The sequence below is a fragment of the Eumetopias jubatus genome, unplaced genomic scaffold (genome assembly GCF_037043125.1).
Source record: "Eumetopias jubatus isolate StellerSeaLion01/CBP00866 unplaced genomic scaffold, mEumJub1_p1.0 scaffold_3, whole genome shotgun sequence".
NCBI lineage: Eukaryota > Metazoa > Chordata > Mammalia > Carnivora > Otariidae > Eumetopias > Eumetopias jubatus.
Genome location: NW_028274809.1, coordinates 192,974,640 through 192,996,399, shown reverse-complemented (window position 1 = coordinate 192,996,399; position 21,760 = coordinate 192,974,640).

The window sequence follows — 21,760 nt, the reverse complement described above, 5'->3', positions numbered from 1 at the left end:
ACCAAGGATAATGCTGAGGGACGTGCCCTAGTAGAATCTCACGGACACTCTCCAGAGGGCAGGGAGTTGAGGCTTCCTTCCCAGGCACATAAAGGAAGTCACCTTCGAGACAGGAGGGAGCACGACTTCCATGCTGTCTGTGTGAACATTCCAGGGCAATCCCCATCCCTGCAGAGAAGGCAGAAGGGACCAGTGCCCAGAGGCATACACCCGTGGCGGTGTCTCCCGAACGGCTTCGATTGCTGCCGGATACAGGACCGTCCCCTCTGTTCTTCAGGACACTCATGGGCCCAGGATGCTGGGCTCCGGGGGCTTTCTGCGGGGTGGGAGTGAGGTCACGTTTCTGAACAGGGTGCTTCTGAAGCCCTTCCTTTGATTGGTCTTGGCATTTCTGGGTTCAAGGAGCATGGTCCTGCAGACTAGAAGTCAGGCTCCACACAGAAGTAGCCCAACAGCACCAAGCCTCTTCCTGCGGAGGGACTGCAGGATCAGATCCGCATGAATGTGGAGGGTTTTTAGATGCAGGGTCAGAGGCAACATCAAATCTTAGAGACGTGAGCACAGAGCACTGGGGATCCTGAGGAGGAAGGCCAAGGCAAGGGGGCTGCATCGGAATCAGCCGATGTTCTGTGTCAGTCCTGTGATGGCCGTGCGGGTGACAGGGGCGGGTTGGTTCGCGGCGGTCCTGAGGCGGGATCGGCCCCAGCCCAGTGGGTGGAGCCCGGGGAGCCCGGGGCTTGCTCCCACTGAACGACGCACATGAAACAGTTCTGGCTTCGGCAGGGAGAGTGCGGGATGACAACAGTTGTCAGATGGCGGGAACACGGGGACACACGCCACCTGCCACACTCGCACGCCCTGGTTTGGCTTGTTGGTGACGTGCGGGGATGCTGGACACCGACGGAGGATTTTAGGAAACCAGCGGGCCATGTCCACTTGGCCGGGCTGGCTCCATATTGTCCCGGTGCTGGAAGCTCTCTCTCAGTCAATGCTGACTGTGGTCCCGGATCTGGCTCTCACGCTCTCTTCTCCTCTGCTAACTTGGGCCACCGACGCTCATTACACCTCCACTTGGCGAGCCGTGGTGTCCTTTACTGTCCTACTACAGGGTCTTTGCGTTTCACTGTGGTGGGTGGGCCGGGCCTTAGTCCGTCTGCCGAAATGTCTACGGATGATGAGGAGCGGCCAAGCGGGGTCTTTGCTGAGGAGGACGAGCATCGGGAGACAGACAACAGCTGTTGTTGGAGCGCAGCTATGGGAGGAGATGGCTTGCTCCTGCCGGCCCTCCGCCACGAGAGGGGAGGCCGCCCTGACCTGGCACGTTGGGCCACTGCAGAGGTAACATGCTGACGGCCGTGCAGTGCGCACTGACGCAGGGGCCGCGGTGAGGGGCCCCTGGAGCAGGCCAGACGGCTCCGCGCAGGTGACGGCGGCATGAACACACGGCCTCAGAGGGAGCGCCCTGTCTTAACGCACATCTGGGGCAGAACAGCCTCCCAGGACACAAGAGGCCGGGAGTATGAAGTCTGCAAAACAAAACCAACCCGAAACCCCCTGCTCTACCATTCACCAGAGGAGCGGGGGGAAACGAGAGGAGGGAGGTAGGATGCTGGCTAAATGTCTGGAGGTCAAGGATAGGAGGGGGCTGAGTGCCCAAGAGGTTAGAACGGCCAGCGCGGCAGGGACGAGGGACATTGAACCCGAAATCCTCAGTCATCCATGGTCACGGAGGCCTTGATGATTTTCCCCTTGTCTGGTGTGGTGCCCCTAATCCCGCGACTTCTGAACGTAGCTGGGACCAGTCAAGGCTGGAATACTTTACTGATACGACCCTGCCCCCTTGTGAGTCCAGGATATGCGGCCCCTTGGTACAGCAGGGCCCCCCGTGGCCAGGCCTGCAAGGCCACGGGACCCTGATAAATGGCTAAAGGAACATGTGTGCATCGGATCCCAAGTGGGGAGGCCCAGGGCTCTCATCCCCAGGCTCAGGGGACTGAGGCTCTAGCTCAGTTCAGAAATCCTCTTCCTCCGAATCAGACGACAATGGCACGGCTTGTGGGCACCAGAGAGAACGTTTGCAGGAAGTGGAGAGGTCGTAGAGTCAGACACATCACATGACAAGGCCGACATGCGAATGCAAGTGTCTGCACGCAGCTCCCTGCTCTCTGGGCTGGCGTCGCTGGGCCGTAGCGCTGACTGCCGCAGAGCCAGGGTCACCGAGAACTTTCTCCCATCGGGTGTGGACAGCGGTCCCTCATGTGGCTCCCCACGTGTTGTGGAAAACATGGAGCATAGACTGAGCCAGGAGGTACATACACAGGATTTCTTGGCCATCTGCCTTGAGACTAGCTTTCTCTCCATCCAGAAAAAGCTGACCTTGACTGGTGGCTGTGTTTGAATAGGTTTTACCACTGCTTGGGTGTGGTCAGGCCACAGATCTAGAGACGAAGGGACACATTCTGCCTATAGGGTCCCCCTGGGGCTGGTCAGGAGGCAGAGCGAGAAGGGAAACCGTGGGCAGGAGCCTTGACTGGTTTCTGGGAAGGGACGGGTGTGCAGGGTGAGCGGGCTCAGGGCTGGTGAGTGTGGATAACGTCAGAGGGTCTGGGGACAGAGGGGCTGCCCTGGCTGTTGGGCACCTGCCCTCAGGGCAGAAAGACCATGGCCCTGAGTGTGAGAGGACTGAATCAGCTCCAGCCAGGCTTCAAAGCTGGGTCAAGACGGCATTTGAAAAACTATGTACGTGCTGAGGAATCAGAAGACCCGACAGGCTCATTCCTCAAGGAGAACATGTGTGTACGTTTGCCTATATGTAGAATGTGCAGAATGTACACATCTTGTGTTTGGTATGTGTATTTACACATTTCCCATCTCTGCACCATCACACGTAATATTTATATATATTGGGACTATTTCACATACAACATAAGGAATGGGAAATGTCTGCAGCCTTTCCTATCTTGCCACGAGAAGGTAGGAGCGCTCGCTACTCTGTAAATCCTCTTCCTGAGACAGAAGAAATGAGCTCCGTTAGCTCACAGACGAGCAGCGAGCCTCCGTCCTGGGCCACCTCTGACACCTGCCCGTGTTCCACAAGCGGGGGGGCCGGGTGCTGTGGGGTTTGTCCCCCGGCCCTGAGACAGAGTTGGCAGGTCTTCACTCCTCAGAATCTTGAGATGGAAAGAAACCCTACTAGCAGAAACTCGAACCAGTGCGATAGTCATTTACTAGTCCATTTCATCTGGGATATGGAAGTAAAGGAAAAACAACAACTAAACTGATGCTTGGAGTTTAAATGCCCACGCTCTGCCGTCTGAAGAGAACCGTCACGCCGGCGCTGACACAGGGAGGACGATCTGTGGCTCTTGGCCGGCTACCCTCCCCAACGCTGTTCCGTGAGGGGGGCTCGCGGGGGTCTCTGGTACCATCTGTGATGGTGTCTTCACAAGAGTTCTCCAACCCGGTCATCAGTTTCAGCGTGACGGGACGCGTTAGGGACACTGCAGACCCCTCAGCTGCTCAGGACAGGAAGTGACCGCGGCCATGGCGGTTCCAGGCACGAAGGAGGGACGTCTGTGGGCTCATCTGCTCACCGTCTTGTGAAGGCGGCAGGGGCACCATCACTGAAGGAGGGTGTCCCCTTGATGAGGCACGGCTGGGCCCCAGGACAAGCCTCTGTGCGGGGCAGGGCGAGAGGGACTTCTCTCCTCTAGGAGCTCCCGGGTCCCCAGCTCAAGCAAGGTTCAGCCCCCACCCTTAACTTCCCCCGAGGAATGGCTGTGATGCTGACGGTGAGGCCAGGGCAGGCTCAGGGGTGAGGGAACTGCCGTGGGCAGATGTCCAGCCCCAACGCCCCAGACGTGAAGCACATTCCCGCAGGAGCTGGGAGCCAGCTTCCCTCCTCTGCGGGTTCCAGACTTCGTGAGGAAGGGCCTGCTCCCTCTAGTTGAGACCCAGTCTGCCTCAACCTGCACTTTCTGTCCCAGGAGACTCCCCGGGGACTGACATTAGGAAAGTCTTCTCCCTTCAGGGAGCCACTCTCTGACTACGGTCCCACAGCATGACAGGAGACTCCCCGAATTTGAGGGGCTCTTTCTTTATAATCTCTAGTGGGAAATGGGGTCAAGAACCAAGTGTGTCTACCCAATGCCTTTGTGATAATTTCTCCTCAAAGCCACAAAGTAAGACGCCATTTACCCCTCCAGCAGCTTTCATATGGGGCTGTAATTGAACCTGTAGATCTGACCAGCTTAAGGAGCATTTATTGGGCACCACCTGTGTGTGCTGGAATCTTCAAAATTTAAATCAGCAGTTCCCATTCCAAGTCGGAATGTGGACTCTGAAGCATTTGCATTTCTTCATAAATCCCAGAAGAACCAGACGCGGGCCTGCTGCTCACCACACGCGTCCGTCTTCTGCCCCGGGGCCCCGATGGCCACAGAGCAGGAATCCTGCCTCCCCCCCAGGAAAGCCCACAGACCGGATGAACCGCCAGGGTTGTTAGGACAGCTCCTAACCTACCACGACTTGTGCACAGGAGAGAGACACAGGGTAGAGAGGTGGCAGGCCATGGTGATGACCGCCTCTCTCCAGCTGGTCCACCGAGCCCGCAAGACCGCAGGGGGCCCGGGACAGATGCTGAGGGACAGAACAAGGGCCGCCGGACCCACAGAGGTGGCTGCAGGGGCTCGCGGTGAGCAGCTGTTCTAGAAAGCAGCCGTGAAGAGCAGGAAGCTTCCTGGAGAAGCGTGCTACCACGCCTGGGTCAGGCTTTCAACAGCCGCAGCGCCCACGAGACACTTCCACCGTACCTGCAGCTGCAAGACTTGACCTGTGACCCCGTGGCCGCCAAGTTTTTCAGCATCCTCAGCTCAAGCCTGCACAAGGGCAGGGCCTTCACACTGCTCCTAACACAACAGCCATTCACAGGTGCTTCCTGGGAGCCGCTGCCTTACTGGGTCCCTGCCATGCCTTTCATCCCGTTGCTTCACGTCGGCTGCTTTTTCTCCGACTTTCACGCGGGGACCGTGAAGAAAGACAGTGAAACCCCATCTGCCGCCCACAGGCCACGTTCTCGCCTGGCTTTCTCCTTACTCCTTGCAGACTGGGGTCTCCGCCCGGCTGGCCCTCCAGTCCCCCACGCCCGGTGTCCCAGCAGGGGCCCCTTGACTGCTGTCCCTGCCCTGCCTTCCCCGGCAACATGCGGCGCCCTTGGGACAGCGCCTTGCACCCCCACGGCCCCACATTTCCACTGCACACTCAGCCAACCTGAGCTTCTGCTGTGCACGCACTGACAGAAAGCTACACGGCCCGCCCCGAACTCGGGATCCAGCACGCGGCCAGTGACGCGTGGGACGTCCCACAGGGCACGCTAACGGGGCTGCAGAGGACGCGAGCTAAGAGAGACACTCAGGGCGATCGGTGACAGACGGAAGTGCTGCCGACTGAATAGCAGCCCAAATATGCCCAGATATGCCCGTATCTTTTCACCGTGTCCTTGCGAGCAGGGAAGTGTGGTTAGGAACGAGTGTGGGCAGTTAGCCTTCTGGGGGCAAGTGAGAGGCGGAGGGCTGAGGTGGATGTGCTGAGGTCACGGGCATAGGCTCGTGTGCTTTCTCCACCCGCCCTGGGACAGCCAGCTGTAAGACGCAGCGCGCCGCCGACCAAAGCCTTCCATGTCCTTCTATATCCTTAATGCAAGTGAGGCATTTTACTGCTCTGGACCACCTCGTTTGCGATCCTCACAGGAAGGCCTGGTAGCTGATACGTGCCCCGTACCTCGCCTTGTCCTCGTGGGTGCATAATGACGTGTCTGGCAGCTCCGGGAGACGGAGGGACCCTCCTGTCTCTTCTCTGCCCAGGGACTGCGCTTGACACTCGGAACCCAAATACTGCAGCTTGTCCTTAGTCCTCTCACACGACTTCCTGTTGGTTCTCTAGAATGTTCCCTCCCTTACCAGGTTGATGATCTGAGCCTCATCAGAGTAATTACGTATATACTGCGGATAGGGGCTTAACCTCAGATCATTGCTGGGAGGATAGGATTACGTGAGTGTGGAAAAATCCGGCATTTATCGGTTTCCTTGTGGTTTCTAGAGCTAACTATTCAATTTCCCACAAAATGCATCAGAATGTCACATAAAATGCAAAAGTGAGAGAGGGCATAAGTAAAATACAGTTTAAGATTCTGATAAATAAAGTTTCCTGAAAAACAGTTAGAAATCTGGGCTTTGACAAAGTCTGTTGGTACATGTGCTCACGCACGTGGAAAGGATCCGCGGGTCCCGGTACAGAGACCGGATCCGATGGGCCTGGTGAGAGAGGCTACCGGCACCATCTGTAAAGGGACTGGAGGGTCTGGAATGGCCCTGAGGGAGGGCTGACGTGACCGTCATGACGGTGGTGGCCACACCAGCTAACACCAGACGCTTACAGGTAAACCCCGGATCGTGGACACTGCGATTCGTGCCTTACCAGCATTTTCTCATTTAGCTGCCACGACGCTCCCCACAGAGCTTTCCGTGATTGTTGTGAAACAAGGAATGTGTCTGGTTCGTCCCGTGTTCCCGGGAGGTAACTTCCCAGCCTCTGGAATTCCCAAGAGATCGGAGTGTCTGTCGTTCGTGGGCCCCTAGAAAGTCTGGGCGACGGGGGTGCCTCTGGATGGGAGTGGCCACGGCAGGGAGACCAACCATGGGCCACGGGGTATCAGCCCGACCTCTGACCTCCAGGAGGGGATGGAGTTCAGCCATGAGCCAGTGGTGCGAAGAGTCCCCCAGTAAAGACCCTGCTGGGGGATGCACCCTGGCTTCCCTGGCAGACCTCACCAGGACGCCTTTTCCTTCTGCCGCTCCTGAGCCGTGTCCAGCACCCTCCAACTGTAACTGTAGGCGTGGTGCTTTCCCGACTTAAGTGAGCCGCTGCAATGACTTAGCCCGAGGAGGGCGCGGGAACCCGGGAGTCATGGCCCTCTGGCCGGAAGTGCAGGAAGCCTGAGCACCCCACTCTGCGGCTGGCATGTGCCTGGTGCTACATCTGGATGGTGGATGGCAGGACGGTGTGGCAGGGTACCCAGCGGGTCCCTCACATCCATCAGAAAGCAGAGGCCAGGAGAGGAGACAATACCCAGACTCATCGGGTTTGGGACCTGGCTGCAGGCCGAACCCCACCTGTGACCCCTGAGCCCACGTGTTCTGTGCAAACAGCATTTCCTCCAGGCCACACCGAGGGGCGAGCATACCATGGACAAGCATGAGAAAGCGGGCTTTTCCCGTGAGGACACATCCCTGGAGAGGGGCGAAGACACACCCTGGCCTGATCAGGGTCTTTTGCACACAAGAAATGAGGCTTCCCACCTCATCCCCGGGGAGTGCAAACAGAGCTCCAGGGAATGCAAGCCCATCATGAGCTAACACGGCACCCTCTCTAATGCACCGGAGCACCTCCCTGCAAAGCACACATGCAGCTTTTAGTTATTTCCCCGTGTGCTCCTGCCTTGAGTCTCCCTGAGTGGGTGGCAGCCATGTGTGGGTTTTCTTGCTCTGGGCTGCAGGTAAGACATTTCCTTATCTTATTCATTTCCTGTTGATACAGGCAGATGTGTAAGTTGAGATTTGCCTCAGGAAAGTGCCCATGGATGCAACTGATGCGTTTTAACCCGCGGACTGCGGAGCAATATTGCGGCGGCTGCATCTGCCCGATCCTGAACCACTTATTATAGCCCCGGAGAGCCTGCTATTAAGCGGCTCTCAGCCTGTATCCTGCACAACGTGCCACGCGGCTGCAAGGCTGGCTTGGGAAGGAGACGCACAGGGTGTAATCACAGCCATTACGAGGGCCATCGATGCGGCCAAACCTACACTTTGCGCAGTCAGCGGCAGGCAGCTCGCTGACAAGGAGCCATTAGATACCAGGTCTGGCCCTCAGTGTGCGACGAGGGGCAGAGAGAAGACCGCCAGCAAGCGGCTCCCACAGAGAGGGCGTGTGGGCACCCTGTAGGCCAGCCTTTTGGGCCCCTGGGCGCTGGCGCCAGCCCTGGAGCCCCTCTGGAACCCCACTGTAACTGTCAGAGTTGGTGGGGCCGGGCCAGGCTCGGTACGCTGCATCCCCCATATTCTCTGAGCTCGTTCCCTCGTGCTGCTGGACCACTGAGCACCCCGCCATCCTGAACACCTTGAACCTTGTCAAAAGCACCTGACACGGTTTTACGAGCTATGGAGAGAAGAGAGCAAAGGTGGGTGGTGCCAGGTGTGCCTCACCTCCGTTCTCTGAAAACCCAGGGGCCCTCCTTGTGAGTCTGTGCAGGGCTGCGAGACTGGGGCGGGTACCTCGCCAAGTCTACACTCCTCCCAGACTCACACGGAGCCGAAGAGGAAGGACACGGAGCCTCTGGGAGCGAGCCGAATCCTGCCGACTGCGAGGACATGGCCCCTTGCTGAAAGGAAAGCGGCGTGTTCAACAGCCGGTCTGCCCTACCCTGTTCCACGTGTCGCTGCTTGGGGCAGCTAAACATTTCTGAGCACCAGGCTGACACAGAGGTCAGAAAAGGTGTGTTTTTAAATAAAGCATCAGTGAGGGATGGATTTAAAAACCAAGCCCTAATGGCAATTCCGGATTTAACCAATTAAGAAAGAAAACCCTATAACAATCATGGCCGACCACTTGGATCGATCAACCAACATGAGCAGAGGAGCCGGGGTGGCCGGCAGACCCTCGCCGTGATTAGCACAGACAGGGAGGGTGGCAGGGGAGGGCCCAGGTTGCCAGGGTGGGGTGGGAATGGGCTTTATTATTCCTGTGGCATGTGCTCCCCCAGCAATCGTCCCAGACCCCAGACTTAATCTCACGTGTGCCATCTTCTATTCTGTCTTCCTATTTCCCTGCAGAACGAGGCACGAGCTTTTGAATGTTCCTGCCCACGTTCTGTCAAAGGACTTCCACGGAGATGTTTACACCCGGACAGAAATACAGCAAGGACGCTGTGGTGTTGGGATTGCAGGGTGACAGCTATTGGCTGAGGCGGCTCAAGCCCGGGCCCCTGGATTCCTCCAGAGCTCTCTGAAATCATCCAGCGGAATGGGATGAGGGCCCTGCCAGGCTCCAGAGCCTTCGGCAAGCCTGCGTGAGCACTCTGCGACCGGGGTCAGCGGGGACCGCCCACCCCACTGCCCCAGCGAGAGCCAGTCCTCCTGCCTGAAACTGCCCGGCTTCCGTGTTCACATCCAGCAACTGGATCTAGAGAAATTACTTTTTTCCACAGTAATGCCCATCAGGCTTTGGAGATGCATCTTTAATGTCACTTAAAAATTAGGCTTCAGGAAGATAAATCTCAGTATTTTTTGTCTAGTTTTCCGACAAGAGCTGAAGCAACCACAGGGCTCCCACCTCCCCCTCAGGCACTGCCGAGGTCCCCCCACGCCCCCACATGCTGGCCTTCCCACCACCTGGAGGCTGGGGTTCTGCAAAGTGGGGTGTGTGCTAGAGTCTCCAGGACGGAGCTGCCCGGCCAGACATCTCCCTCTGCCAACATGTGTGGGGAAGCTGCTGTGGGCCTCTTCTGCCGATGCGGGTCCAGGGGCACTTGCAGAGAAGGGGACTCCCCTTAGGGCACCTGCCAAGCCCCGTGCCGCCCTGACTTCTGTCTCTTCCAGCTCTGAGACCAGGCACTTCATCAAGCTGCCACATTCCCTCCCTTTGCTCAGTGTGTGCTCACCCCTCCAACCCCATACCCTGGACTTCGTCCCTCCCCACTGCACGGCTGGCCTCATGGGGAGCCAGGAGGCATGACTGGGTCCCTTGGCTGTGCCCACTGTGGACAGCTCCCTGTCCCCATAGCTTCGGGGGCTCTGGTCTCCCCACCCGCCGGGGGCTCCGCAGCACCCTCTGTGGTCACTCTCCCTCCCTCCCGTCTATTAAGCTGGGCGCTTCTTTCTCCACTGACCCCTGCAGCTTCCCGTCCATGCTCACCACGCCAGTGCGTGATCTGCAGGCTGCCTCCTCCCCAGTCTGCAGCCATGCTCGAGTGACTCGCTGTGCCACAGCCTCACTGGGTACCCGTGTGCCCTGCGGACACCCCCTCAATGTCAGTGGACGACTGTGTCCCAGCCAGAGACCCCACAAGGCTTTCTCATCTCCCTTACTTCTCACCACCTGCTTCCAGTGATCTCTGTGTCATATTCACTTTATCTCCTAAATTGCTCTGGTAGGAGACTCATCTGTATCTCCTCCCTCAGCGGGAGACAGGGAATTGCTGTCTGACCCATGGGCCTCCAGCTGCCTGCCAGGGCCTCAACCCATCCCATTACCGTAGCCCTGGTTACAGGAATCACAGGACATTGTCAATGCCAGCACCACAAGCTTGAACACAGTGCAGCCCAGAGCGTGGGCTGTTAAGTGAGTGGAAAGGCAATAGGTACATCAGTCCCATGAGGTGAGGTGGGCACAGTTATCATCCCCTGTTTTCCACTGGAGGAAACAGGTAAAGAGGCTAAGGAGTCTGCCTTGGGAGCTGGGCAGTGCCCTTCGAGCCCCATAACTGGGCTTCACACCACTAGATTGTGCCAGGACATCCAGTATGTGGGGTGCACATATGGTCATGCACTGGGGTCAGTGTCCCTGGGGGACTGCCCTAGCCTGTAGCTGTGAGCTGCCTCAGGAGCCCTGGGTTCCAGCACCCGATGAGGGGCTCAGCTTCCCACCTACACTTACTGTTCACTGATTATGTTACCCTTGGCCTCTTCTTGATTCCAAACGCTGAAAGGGGTGGATTTGCAGGAGAAACAGAGCTGCAAGTAGAGAGAGTTCCACCTTCCACAAAAGGGACGTTCTCTGGCTGTTTCGAGAGTCATGTGAAAACAAGTCCCTGCCCCAAGCAGCACACCCATGCAGGATTCTGATCCCCTGGCTGACGTGGCTAAAAATAATGAGCCTTGTTAGCACATTCAAAACAGTGGCACGAAATTACATAGGACGAGCTGAAGACCATGTTGGCGGCTCGGCATGGGGTCGCTTTCCTCCCATGCAACTCCGTGGGAATTCTTCAACACACTTTCTCCCAGAGGCATGGGGCTGGCCCCTCTGCAGTGAGCAACATGTTCTTACTCTAATTACACTGGTAATTAGAACTCGGCTCTTTGAACCTCAACCAACCACGTTGCCCTCTCCAGGGAGTCACGTGGGATGAGGCTGCATCTGAAGCTTTATTGCGGGCTTGCTCTGGGGAGGGTTCCTAAAGAACCAACCACCCTCTGTATTGACTCGTTTACTTGCTTATTGTGTCCCGCCTGGCCATAAACTGCTGGGGTCCAATCACTGATGTGTGCTCTGTGTATACTGAAGGGCGAGGAGCCTTCCCCTCTTTCTCAGTGATTTGAGTTTGTGGCACACAAGAGTGGACACTTGTTTATCCCACTAATGTTTGGGATCAGAGGAATGAATGATGCAAAGAAACTGAGCTCAGGGAGTACACTGGTTTTGTCTGTTTTGAAAGGGCTGCTTCTGCATGTGCATTTGAATAACAGTATGTCTCAGGTTTGGCAGTAAATTCTTTCATATCAAAATTTTCAAAAATAAACTGAGCCAAATAATCAGGCTGATTTACAAAGTGATTTCTACAAAATGAATTGTAGCCTTAACTAAACACCAGAATAAATCCTCTCAAATCTTGCATATGTGACAAGAACGAATTAGTCCATGTTGAGGACTGAATCTAAATGCATATTTCAGACTGTGAACAAACCGGGGAGAAGCCTGGACATAAAAATCCAATCTCCTACCACCACTGTGGAAATATCCACTGAGAGAGCATCCTGGAAACACAAATGACAAAGGCATCCACCCTCTACGGGCCCACGACCCAGTGACACAGGTGCGTACACCTGTAACTTGACTATTGGAGCATCTGTCATAACCACTCTAACTAGTATATAACTTGTGCACAAGGAGTGACAAAGGAAGGGGTCTCTCTCAGATTCCAGAAGGCCTCCAGTGGCTGCATGTCTATCTTGTTCCACCTGACTTCTTCCTTTCTTTTTTAAGAACTTATTCATTGAAAAAAATAATTCTTTTTTTTTAAGATTTTATTTTCTTTATTTGACAGAGAAAGAGAGCACAAGCAGAGGGAGAGGGAGAAGCAGGCTCCCTGCTGAGCAGGGAGCCCAATGTGGGACTCAATCCCAGGACCCTGGGATCATGATCTGAGCCGAAGACAGACGCTTAACTGACTGAGCCACCCAGGTGCCCTGAAAAAAAATCCTTATTTAAGATTAGGATATCATATCCATTTTCTGTTAGATCTATGCTATATAAAGTCCTCTGGCCAAACCTTTTAAAAGAAAAACTTCTAAAATGCTTCTTGATTGAAGGGGTGAAACTGTAGTTGGAAGAATTAACACCCAAATCAGAAATAGTTCAGAACTGCAACTAACCAAAACTAGGTTTGAAGCTGAGTCTCAATAAGAACAGTGAAGACTGGGCCCTCAGCAAAGACTAGGAGATATGTTGGCTCCAGGTGTTTAAGGAATTTTTTGTTCAATCATTAGCTGACCACTAGGCTAACTGAACACAGACTTCAGTGGCCACACATGACAAAAAACAGACTTTGCAGAATTAGTTCAGGAAATTTACTAAACAAATAGCAACAACAAATGCCAAGGAGAGGAGAGAATCTGATTTCCGACGTTTACATGTTGTATTATATAAAACATCCAGTTTTCAACAAATAAACCACAAGACATGCAAAGAAACTAGAAAGTATAGAGACTACATGGGGGGTAGGGGGTGGGATGGGACGCAATCAACAGAACCTGCCCTGTAAAAAACCCAGACATAGGACTTTACAAAGTCCCTGGAGCAGTTATTTAAAATGTGTTCAAAGAACTAATGGAAAGTATGAAAAAAATGTCTCACCATTTTCATGAGAAAATATCACAGAGGGAGAGAAATTATTTTAAAAAAGGACCCAAATAGAAATTCTGAAAAGTACAATAACTGAATTGGAGAGTCCATCACCAGGGCTCAGCAGTAGATTTGAGCCAAAGAGAGAAACAGTGAACTCAAAGATGTATCAGCTGAGATTGTCCTTCTCAGAAACAGAAAGAAAAAAAAATGAAGGGGCGCCTGCATGGCTCAGATAGTTAAGCATCTGCCTTCGGCTCAGGTCATGATCCCAGGGTCCTGGGATCGAGTCCTGCATTGGCTCCCTGCTCAGCGGGGAGCCTGCCTCTCTCTCTCTCTCTCTGTCTCTTATGAATAAATAAACAAATACAATCTTAAAAAAAAAGAAAAGAAAAAAGAATAAAGGAAAACAAATAGAGCCTCAGAAACCTATGAGACACCATCAAGCACACTAACATATATATACATGATGGGAATCTCATGATGAGAGAGGTAAAAAGGGGCAGGAGGAATATCTGGACAAATAATGGCAGAAAACCTTCCCAAATGGGATGGAAAACATTATTCTGTATATCCAAGGAGCTCATCAAACTCCAAGTTAGATAAACTCAAAGAGATTTGTATCTAAATTATAAACTGTGGAAAGACAGACAAGGAGAGCATCTTAAAAGCGGGAAGAGAGAAGGGACCCATCACACATAAGGGATCCTTAGTAAGACTGACAGATGGCTTCTCAGAAACCATGAAGGCCAGAAGGCAGTGGAATGACATTTTCAAAATGCTGATAGTGAAGAAAAACCCCTGTCAACCAAGAATTCTATATCCAGCAAAACTATCCCTTAAGAATGAAGGAAAGATTAAGATATTCCCAGATAAACAAAAACTGAGAGTTTGTCACTAGCAGACCTACAAGAAATACTAGAGGACTTCAGGCTAAAATGAAAGGATACTAGACAGTAACTCAACTCCTTACAAAGACATAAAAACACACAGTAAAGGTAACTACGTAGATAAATAAATAAATATAAAAGTATTTTTTGTTTGTAAGTCTTTTTTTCTTTTTTAAAGATTTTATTTATTTATTTGACAGAGAGAGTGACAGCGAGAGAGGGAACCACAAGCAGGGGGAGTGGGAGAGGGAGAAGCAGGCTCCTGGCCGAGCAAGGAGCCCTGTGCGGGGCTCAATCCCAGGACCCTGGGATCGTGACCTGAGCTGAAGGCAGACGTTTAACCAACTGAGCCACCCAGGCGTGCCTGTAAGCCTTTTTTTCTGATTTAAAAGAAAGTAGCATAACACAATCATTATAAATCTGTTGTGATGGACATGCAATTTGTAAGGAAGCAATTTGTAGGACACTGCACAAAGAGGGGAGGGAAGAAAGCAAGGAGCACACTGCAATTGTGTGCAACTGGAGTTAAGTTGGTATTAATCCAAACCAGATGGTTTTAGGATATTAATGGTAGTCCTTAGGACAGCTGCCAAAGAAAATGAAAAATATAATAAAAGAAGCAAAGGTATTAAATTGAAAATATACATTTAACAAAGAAGAAAATGGTAATGAAAGGACAGAGGAACAAAAAAGATAGTACCTAGAAAACAGTTAGCAAAAGGGCAGATATAAATCCCACCTTATCAGTAATTACATAAAATATGAATGGGCTAACACTTTAGCCAAAGGGCAGAGATAGGCAGAATGGATAAAAATAAAATCATGCAATTAAATCTTGTCTGCCAGAGATGCACTTTATATACAAAGACACAAATAAGTTGAAAGTAAAAGGATGGAAAAAGGTAGACCACGAAAACAGTAACCAAAACAAACAAATAAACCCCAAAAACAAAAAACCAGCACTGGAACAGCTATACTAATATCAGACGGAACAGACTTTAAGGTAAGAGGACTACTAGATACAAAGTAGAACATTTGACACAAGTGTCAGTCTATCATGAAAATAGAACAATGATAAATAATATACACCAAAAACAGCCTAAAATAAAGGAAGCAAGAACTGATAGAACTGAAGGGAGAAAAGTTAATTCATCAATAATAGTTGGATATTTCAAATGCCCAACTCTCAATAACTAAAAGAACAATCAGAAAGAAGATCAATAAAGAAATAAAAGACCTGAATGATACTGTAAACCACCTGGACTTAACCAGCATCTATAGAACATTTCATCCAACAAGAAGACACACTCTTCTCAAGTGAACATGGAGTATTCTCCAGTACATACAACATGTTAGATCATAAATTTTAATAAAATCTCAATAAATTTTAACAAAATCTCAATAAATTTGAAAGGATTAAGATCCTAAAATGTTCTCCGATCACAATGGAATGAAATTAGAAATCAATAACAGAAGGAAATTTGGAGATCCACAAATATGTGGAAATTAATCTACACATTCCTCAACAGTCAATTAGTCAAGGAAGAAATCACAAGGGAAATTAGGGAATACTTTGAGATGAATGGAAACAAAAATATGACATACCAAAATTTATGGGATGTTTTTGTGGAACTGCCAAACTGTTTTCCACAGTGGCTGCCATATTTTCCACTCCCACTAGCAAGGTATAGGGGGTCCAGTTGCTTCACATCCTCACCAACACTTATTACTATCTGTCCTTTGAGGGTAGCCACCTTGCAGGTGTGAAGTGGTACCTCACTGTGGATTCGATTTGCATTTCTCTGATGACAAATGATGTTAAGCATGTCTCCATGTGCTTGTCGGTCATTCGTAAATCTTCTTTGGAGAAATTCTATTCAGATCCTTTGCTCATTCTTTAATTAGGTTATTTGTTTATTTGTTGTTGAGTTGTAAGAGTTCTTTACATATCTGGTCACTAGACCCTTATCAGATAGATAACTTGAACATCTTTCCCTCCATTCTGTAGGTTATCTTTTCATTTTCTTGGTGTTGTCCTCTGAAGCATGAATGTTTGTCAGTTAGACATTGACAATATCGAGTGCTGAGGGGGTATGGAACACCTGGGATTTTCCTACGTTGCTGCTGGGAACGTGAGAGGCATAGCCCCACTGGAAAACAGTCTGACAATTTCAATGAAGTGAAACACACTCATCAGAGGATCCAGCAGGCCCACTCCTGTGTCTTTATCCATGGGAAATGAAAATGGATGTTTCCATAAAGACCTAATACACAATCACCACATCAAAAACTAATGATGTATTATACGGTGACTAACGTGCCATAATAAAATAAAATTAAAAAAAAGACCTATACACAAATGCTTATAGTCGCTCATAATCAGCAAAAAGAAACCACCCAAATGTTCTTCGGCTGGGAAGTGGGTAAGTAAACTTGGATTCTGTGGTACGAGGGGTTACTCAAGAGCACAAATACCTACAATTTGAAGTCCATCGTGGCAGGACCAAGCAGGCAGTCTCAAAAGGTGACACGCTGTATTGTTGCGGCTGAGTGGCGTTCTGGAAAAGGGACAGCAATAGGGATGGGGCGCAGATCAAGGGTTGTCAGGAATGACGGGTGGGGAGGTTTGACCTCAGAGTCAGAGCACAAGGCAACGCTGAGGGAGACGGAACTGTTCTCTGTCTTCATTGTGGGGGGTACAGGCCTCTATACATGGGTCAAAACCCACACATGCCTGTGCCAAAAAAGTGTCTTAACATATGTAAATTTAAAATAAAATAAAAACGTGTAACAGCGATGCAACAGGACAGACGGCAGCTAAGGTTGTGTGGTGAACATAGTATGATGTATAGACTTGTCACATCACTATGTGGTACACCTGACCTAACGTAACATCATGAGCCAACTCCGCTCAAAAATAATAATACAAGAAATGAAGCAAGAGAAAGTATTCGGATCAATTGGCAGATTGTTTCCACTTTTCATTTTTTTCCTTAGGATATGCCACTCATTATGATGCTATGTCTTCAACGGCAACAATCAGCTATTATTAATCTCCGTGGGCCTGAATCTCACGCAGTGGCCGACCCACAGCTCCCAAGCGTGCGGAATCGATCCTATAGCTCTTTATCTGTTTCGGCCCCCAACGCTCCTCAATGGCTACAGGGATTCCACTTGTTCTCACGATGAACCTATATATGCAGGAAAGTTTCCACGCATTTCAGACCAGAGATAAAAATGTCAGTGTGGTTTATATTCATTCTGCTGTGTCATCAAACGTTCCTCCCTCTTTGACTCATGTTGTTACTACATATCATATCGTGAGGTTATTTTTGCAGATGTCATGCTATCTTTAGTGAATCTGCTCTGATTTCAACTGCCATACTTTTAATCATTGTCTGAGCTACCAGGTGCCTGTGTGCTTTACGTTACTTTTGTTTTGCCAGCACTAATTAGATACCGCATGATAACAGTGTTTGCGTATTGGCTGGGCAATACGCCACACTGCAGAAATGTGTGGACTGCTGGGCTCAGAGGTAGGTTATATCTATCAGCATGGACCGCAAAGCGTATCGTTTCTCACTGACAGAAGTGGTTTATTCCATGATGACCTCCAACCTCTCCGGACAGAAGGTATCAGGGGACAAGAAGTCCTCACACAAGGGACACCTCTGAGCTCCTGGCGAGGGCGGGGTGGCAGTGAGAGCCCCACCATGCCGGCCTGTGTGCTTGGCCTGCCGGCAGTGGGACAGTGTTGACAGAACACCTCTGTCCCCCTAAAATCCTCTAACACTGAAGCCTCACCGCCAGTGTGATGGGTTCTGGAGGTGGGCCCTCTGGGAGGCAATTCGGCCCCCGCCCCCGCACAGGCAGAACGACATGGCCCAGACCAGGCACAAAGCGCAATGACCCAGGCCAAATCTTGAACCAGAGGAGTCTTGCCTGGCCTTTGCAATGTTAAAACGCACATTTTCCTGGGTGTGAATTCACACCAGCCTCAGCGCTCTCTGCTACTTGCCTTGGGCCTCCTTCACACGTTGGCTGCCCTTCGGACATGCCTGGAGCGTGCAGACACAATGATTTCACGTGCCCCAATGTGCCCTGCCAGACGATGGCGCACCATGGATTGCAGAGCGTATGCAGTGTCCACACGTACTCAGATACAGACACAAAGTGCCTCTTAGAACAAATGAGAAGGCAATCTGTTGTTGGCTGGGCCCTTGTCACCCTGTCAGTTCATGATCCAGCCTGAGGCCTGCAGATGCTGCGACCCAGGCCCTAGGCGAAGGCTGACCCAGACAGCACCGGCTGCACGGGTGGGAACGGATGAACACCTTTTAGGGAATGGAATCCTGTCCGCTCTTATAAATCTCAAGGGGAGACTAGTTCATGGGACTGTTGGTGTGCCCAGAGTTCTAAGTTGTGGGAACGTCACCATCCACAAGGACAGGGGTTCTCAAGGGGTAGGTGCGTGTGGGAGGGCACGTATCAGAGGCCTTTTCACGGGCTTCCGTGGCTGGACCCGCTGCAGAAGAAGCTGCTGCCCGTCCGTGAGGTGCTGACACCTTCCAAGAGACAGATGTGGCCGGCAAGGGGACTGAGCATCCCAAAAGGAGTTTAGTCCAATTTTTAAATAATGATTTTACTGCTAAATCCATGGCCTTTCTCCAGTGATCTCACCTGCCTGGCATGTGGCCCTCTGCTCTTCTCCCCCTGGAGCTGGCTCTTTAGATTTGGAGACTCCACTCTTTGCTGGTTCTTCTACTTCTTTGCATTGCCTCCCACTAAGCTGTCAGTGTTCCACCCCGCCCCCCGACCCCGTTCCCAGGGGTGTGGAGGACCCCAGAGATCCAGCTATGTTGGCGATTCCTACTCCCTGTTTTCGAATCCCGTGCCTCTTGTGTGCTTCAGACCTGGGTGGGTAGTTGCCCCTGGGACACAAATAGACTCTGCATGTGCAAACTGCAGCCCTCACCTCCCCCCAGACACCGCTCTTCTGTTCCGAGTCCTCTACCCAAGCAACCAAATTAGAACACTAAGCCATCCTTGATTTTTCCTCTCCCTAATCTCACACGTTCAACTGATCAACTATCCTGTAAGTCTGAACCCACTATCCTATAAATCTGAACCCAGAGACGGACCCACAAACTCCTGGACACTGTAGGTCCTCTAACTGTAAGCCATGATGCGGAACACTCAGAAGTGTGTATTGTGAGTGTGTGTGCGAGCACGTGTACATGTGTGTGTACGCACATCTTCTTCTGGAGAGAGGAGTCACAGTAGGAGGGAGAAAGCCATGTTAGGGCAGGTTTTTTGTGGGTGAGACAGATAACCAAGACCATGCTTCAGCATTTGGACCATGTAACCGTTGAGTTAGGCTTAGTTATCTGGAAGTAACTGTCACTCATCACCAATTATCATTTCTCTGATTTTGCAGGCACGTTTCCCTTGGCCTGGAAATCTTTTACGGTGCTCATCCATCTTTGCTGGAGAGTCGGGCTCTTCTCTCCAGGGCGACCTGTCTTGTCTTCTCTGCACCCCTCCCCCATGTCCCTCTGCAGGCGTTAAGTGTCACCTCCTCAGGGCAGGAGCATCAGACACTGTCTGGACAGGTCATCAATGCAGAAAGGAGGGAGGCTGTAGCTCATGGTAGCCAGCTGTAGCATGTTTTCTAGTTGTAGGTACAAAAAAGGCAAAAGTAAACCTGCTGATTAGGCTGGAAAATGAATGCCTAACTCATGTAAAGTTGCCTAAAAGGAAAAAAGCAAATTGAAAGAAAGCTGAGCACAACAAATATTGAGGATTTCAAATGATAATTCTGTGCTCCCTTCCAGTGGGGCCTTGTTGAGGTTCCTGGGGAAGAGAGCCTTCACGGGAGCTGCTAGCCTGTCTTTGACCTGCCGTGTCCTGGTACCATCTGGCCCCGAGTGAGGGAGTGGGTGCAAATACTGGGAGCAAGCGGAGGATGTGTGTCTTATGGGAGCCCTGGATCTCCAGCCTTATTTGTCTCAGAAGAAGGGTAGAATGAATTACTGCTAAAAATTCTTTACCCTCTCCTCTATCCTCACCCTCTGAACATGACTTTGTGGTTCTTCCTACTAAAAGTGACATGACTTCCCTGCCCTGCACCACGGGCTCCATCATCCTCCAAGGGATGTTAGCAGACCTGAGTTAAGCAGGACTTGAAATGTGCTTGAGTGACGAGGCTAGCCCTCTTGCTTCTCCACCACTGCTCAAGAGGAGCCTGCCCAGGCTAGCTCAACAGACATGAGGACAGACAATACCCTAGCCCACGGCGGTGAGCCCTGCCCCGCTGCACCCACATGAGATCAGCTGGTCCCCACCCAGCCTGCAGACCCATACGGTGGGGCTGGAGAGTCGAGAGTCAAAGGGCAGACAGCAGGCTGGATACTTGGGCAGGATTTCTACATCACAGTCTGGAGACAGAATTCCTTCTTCTGTGGGAAACCTCAGTCTTTGGTATTTTGGCCTCAGCTGATCGGAAGAGGCCCACCAATATTATTGAAGGTACTCTCCTTTATTTAAAGTCAACTGTGGACTGTGGATGTTAACTGTATCTACAAAATGCCTTCACAGAAACACCTAGATTCATGTTTGATTGACCCTCTGGGTACCAGAGCCTAGCCATAGTGACACATAAAACTGTCACAGTTAGTGTCAATGATTGATGTTTGAAGTCGCTGAAGTCGGGAGTGGTTTGTTACTCAGTATTATAGGACCGGTGGTTGACTGATACAGAAGATAAAAACAAGGAACTGCAGGCTGTAGGATTTTGTCCCTGCCCCAAGATGCACTGAAGTGTTGGAATTTGATATTTGATCTGTGCACTTCGTGTACATGACCTGCTCTCAGCACACAAAGCCAGATGAAATAAGCACCACACTATGAAGCAGAACAGATAGCTCAGATCAGTCATTCACCCAAGCGGATGATAAACAGCCCTTCGTAACAATTATCTAGTTAAAACACCATTAACAATTAATGACATACATCACAGAACTTATTGAACCCATTAAAGACTAATTTACTGGCTATAAAAATATGGCATTAAGAATTTATGGATCATTACCTTTTATCCTGGAATGAAATATTGCTGACGGAAACTCTTAGAAGCCATTGAAAACAATTACTCATTTAAAGTCACATGAAATTAAATGATACGGCTTAGCAAAAGAAAAAAAAAAAGAAAGAGGAAAAGAAAGAAAGAAAGAAAAAGAAAAAAAAAAAAGAATCCAAGAAAAGCAAAGTTTGAAAATGTGTTTTTGAGTAGAAGCACTAACTTTGCATGACACTGAATGGATAAAGATTGTATTTTCAAACAAGATTAAGATCTACAATTAAAGAATTCAAATGAAGTAATTTTAAGGTGCAATAAAATCTTCTTTTTGGAAAAATATATTAGATCATGACTGATAAAAATTCTGATCATTAATCACTGCTAGGTATTTTGGAACACTATTATGGAGAGTATAACAATGTTAAAATTAATTAATTCCTTTAAAGGTTTTAAAATATAATACGATATAACAGCTGTTGTAGCTTTAAATACAATTATTTCTTTCCACCCTGCAACCAAAATTTGTCAATCAGAAATCAACCTAATTTCATCGCAATTTCTAATTTATTACTCTGTCATGAGATCAACTTAACAGTGAGGAACCCCTTGTTTTCTAAGAAACCATATGCACATTTGCAAATCCTGAAGTCTGTGACATATGGAATGTGTACATGGAAATAGTTCTGGTTAATGCTCACGTGGAGCTCCCAGGGATCCTGGTCAGATGGGCACATGAACACCACATCGTGTCCTCTCTAATTTTTGGATTCTGGTTCTACGATGTGGCTGGGCAAAATAGCCCAAACCCTTGTCAGAAAAGTGTTGAGCTTAGAATAAAGAAAATTTTTTTTTTAAGATTTACTTATTTGAGAGAGAGAGAGAGAGAGTGAGCGCCAGA